This window comes from Podarcis vaucheri (genome assembly GCF_965113315.1).
Source record: "Podarcis vaucheri genome assembly, chromosome: 15".
NCBI lineage: Eukaryota > Metazoa > Chordata > Lepidosauria > Squamata > Lacertidae > Podarcis > Podarcis vaucheri.
The window spans coordinates 45,170,913-45,175,083 of NC_138753.1; the positions used below are offsets into that span (position 1 = coordinate 45,170,913).

General features: G+C 42.1%; 1 protein-coding gene across 1 annotated transcript in view; it reads left to right on the forward strand.

Moving 5' to 3' along the window:
* The window catches only part of LOC309519522 (outer mitochondrial transmembrane helix translocase-like), a gene marked incomplete at its 5' end in the record, with an annotated part of 69,451 nt that overhangs the window by 48,819 nt on the left and 16,461 nt on the right, over positions 1 to 4,171 (forward strand). The gene's annotated exons all lie outside the window — the stretch shown is intronic.

The window sequence follows — 4,171 nt, forward strand, 5'->3', positions numbered from 1 at the left end:
GATGTATAGAAAACAACAAATGACCCTAGAATATTTAATTTTATTAATTTAGAAGGATTTCTAAACCACTTAATATTTATAATATGTAAGCAGTAAAGCAAGACAGGCCAACCTGATTTGTCCAGGAGACACAAACATTATGACATCACAACCAGAAAGACTCTAACTGCTTCCAGAGTTCTAGAGCAAGGAGCAAAAAGGTTATGAAAAGGAGGTGTTTACTGCCAGCAGTGACTACTGATAGGTGGTATCAAGGAGACTGCTGCAGGAGACTTTTTGTGCCCAAAAACTTGATCGCAAGCTATCCTTGGCTGAGACACCAAAAGACACGTACATCAATGCTAGAAGGAAACACTCTCTGTAAGTAATCACCATCCTACTGCTTCAGCCTACAACACTCGTCTTCCCAGGCACATGCGATGGACAGAAAGGACACATAACAGCTCCTGCTCATCTAATGACCAACATCCAACTAGAGATTCTAAAGAAGCAACCTACCCCTAAAAGGCGAGCTTGTCTTTATCCCTCCTACTCAACTGGCTGCAGGGTACATCTTACCATAACAGACTCTTAAATCACAAAATGACTGTCTGGCAGAGGTATATCAACAGCATCATGAGAGATGGGATTTGCTGGGATGCAGCAGTTGTCTCTATAGCTCAACAGCAACTCCTAGGTGCTCACCGAAGTGGCATATTGACCAGAGTGACCAAGCCAGAGATCCAAGCTCTCATTGGTAGGAACAGAGACATCCTCCTCACGCAAGGGTTGACCCTTGGTGGGCTCAAGTGTCTGGTCATACGTGACAACCTCTATACTGATGCCCATCAATACACCATGGATCTCCGGACCAAGCTGTATGGGGACAATGGAGACAGCTGCACCCATGCCATCACTGTAGTCCTGGTTAACCCTGTATGCCTAATACTCATTGGCCGGAAAGGGGTTCAGGGAGGAACGCTGAATATGAAGGCTCTTCAGACTGCACGGTATATCAAAGACAACTTGCATCATTAAATGTGTCCTATGGGTGATCAGCACATACCTCCTTTACCATTGCAACTTCCAAATGGTGACAGTTTCCTTTTTCTCTTGAGGCATTCTTGAAAGGAAAAGCGCCAACAACTTCTGGAAGAGGAGCAGAAGCCCCACAGAAGTGCTGGTGAAATTGTGGGGGTCTAGGTAGGCCAAAGCAGGCAATCACAAAGAATCTTGCACAGCTAGAGGCGGAACTAGAATCACAACACTAAACAGATCTATAAATTTAAAGCTGAAGACAGATAGCTTAGAATATTCTGCAACCTTTCATCCCAAGTTTTCGGTGGGAGAAAGGATTCTCACTGCAAAATGCCAAGCAGTAAAGCAGTGGAATTAACCACTGATTTTGTTATCCCCATTTAGGTTCTTTTAATTTGTTTAGGTGTTTTAACCTAGATGAGACCCAGTGTGCTCCAGGGAAGGCACAAATAAACCTCAGACAACCAATATTAGATTAGGAACAGATTAATAATACACTAATGAGTAACAGAGTAATAATACACTAATGCCACTCTGGTCAATATTATTATTGTATTATTAGTGTATTATTGTTTAAAAAGTAAAGTCAAGACAGGGAATATGCACTCGTACACACATCCATGCACACAGATCCATACGCACCACTCTTCACTGGACTGATCAGACCCAGTAAGAGCTTGGGTGACCAGACAACGGGATCCCGTCTGCGTCTGTCAAACAACTTTGGGGATACGAAAATGAATAAAGGAAGCAGCCATTCGCATACAATCTTCCAAATGATAATTGAAAGCAAAGAGACGGATAGCTCAAGCAGAACCTGAAACAACGCATAAAAGAACTGGCACAGATCGTTTCAGAGAAGAATGCTCTTCAAAAGGAGGGGGAGGAGACAGTAAGGATTCTTACTGAGATGCTGGTGATGTCAACTTCTGCATCATCGGAAGAGTTCAAGGTTTGACAGAGGAGTAGAGTGACCTGCGGACCAAGAACAATAAACCAGGAAGGAGAGGAATGTCTCCCGGGAAGCTTTTCCCCAAAAGCCAAACAGTTTAAAAGGTCTTTGCCTTGTCCAGCAGAGTTGAGAGTCTGTATCCTCAGAGTTTTCAGAATATGAAGATCAATGGATGACAGCCAGTGTTACAATTCCTGAAGAATAACAGATTCCAAGGTCTAAGGTTGGTTTGGAGGAAGTAATGTCAAAAGACTTGCAGATCAAGGAGCAAAAGAATAAAATTGAAGGACTGGAAAACAATGTTAGTGAGCTAAAAAAGATTTTGAATAACTCGGGGGCCGAAATGGAATAAATGAAGCAGGCTCTCAGTGATGCTGAGGCAGCAGCACTGGATTCCAAGGGAGAATCTTCATTCCTCAGGAGTGAACATATAGCACTAAAAGAAAAAGAAAAAATGCTCTTCCAGAGTTTTGCAGATTCTGTCATGCTTTGTGAAATCCTAGCAGATGAGAGGGATAATGCTCTCACATGACAAAAAGCCTTAAAAGTAGAACTAGAAAACCTGCGACTAGAGAAAGAGCAGCTGATATGTGAGCCCAGAGAGCTGAAGGAGAACATATTCACTGATGAGTTTGTGGCTCTTGAAAGAGAGCAAGAGAGCTTGAAGCTGAAAAACCAAGAGCTGGAAAATGCCATGAGTGAATTGAGGAGAAATTCCCAGGATAAAGAAAGGATAAAACACGATGGCAACGGAGCTTAAAGTGCAAGCTTCCAAGAATGAGGTGGTCCGCCTTGAGGCTGTGTTAGAGGAGAAGGAGAGCTGCCTAGAAAAGCAAACTAGAGAAGCAAACTCTCAAGGCCAAACTTGATGAAGGTGCTGAATCGAACAAGGATGAAATTGAGGACCTCAAAACTTGGCTTGCTAAAGCAGACATGGTGAGAATGAAACAGTGCAAATATTTTGATCGAGAACTGGCTAATGCAAAAGCTCTTGCAGAGCACAGAGAGGAGAAGGCGAGAAAACAAAAACTTCACAGAGTGCAACAAGAGCAGGAGGTGACTGCAGACACAAAGTCTTCAGGTGTCCAGTCCACCGACAAAGCAGCAGAGACTACAAAGAAAACTATAAAGCAGTGGCTTGCAGAAGACTCATACAAGGACGTTTCTGAATGCATGACACAATAATAAATTTCCAAGTCAGCATTATTGCTAATCAAATTGTGATCATGTTGCTCTTCCGGCGTGGGTGCCATCGCTGCTGCAGCTCCAAGAGGAAAAGTCGTCCTTGTCTTTGCTCGGTGTTACTCTGGAAGCAAAGCTGTTATTGTTAAGAATATTGATGATGGCACATCCTGGTGGCTGGCATTGATCGCTACCCACGCAAAGTGACAGCCAGCATGGGCAAGAGGAAGATTGCCAAGCGTCCCAAGTCCTTTGTGAAGGTCTACAGTTTGCACCAATAAATATTTTTAAGAACCCCCCCAAAAAAAACCTGTGTTCATGTTTTTCATACTTATTTTTATGTGTAAAATAAAGACTTATTTTTAATGTGATTTTTAAAGAAGAAATAAATAGTAGACCTTGCACAAATTTAAAAAAAAACCAATTATGTTATGCCCAATTAGGTTCTTTTAATTTGTTTAGATGTTTTAACCTAGATGAGACCCAGTGTGCTCCAGGGAAGGCAGAAATAAACCTCAGACAACCAATATTGGATTTCTCTACAATAGTGTATTATTGATTAGCAGCTAACAAGTCAACACAAAAAATATGCACTCATACACACATCAATGTCAAGAATGGAGGTTAAAACACCGAAACAAATTAAAAGAACCTAATTGGGCATGACAATTTTGCGACAGCAGGACTTCATCACTACCATAATATTGCCAATTTAGTAGTCTCTTTCTCCTTCCAGGGTATTTTTCACTTTGCCATTTGCAGGTCTCGCTGGATATCCAGAACTGTCATCACTTCAAATAAAGCTGAGCATCAGTGACATCAGGAATCAGATGAGAGGAGATAAAGCTTATGGTGAGGTGGAGGAGGCAATTCAGCACTCTCTATTTATGTCTAGAAAGAAAGCAAGTCATGGCATATCTGCCACGGATGATGCCCATCCAGGCTGAAGTACAATGCAAACTCTCTTTCCTTCAAGGTACATGAAATGCTCTTGGACCAAAGTAAGCAGTAGAAATCAAG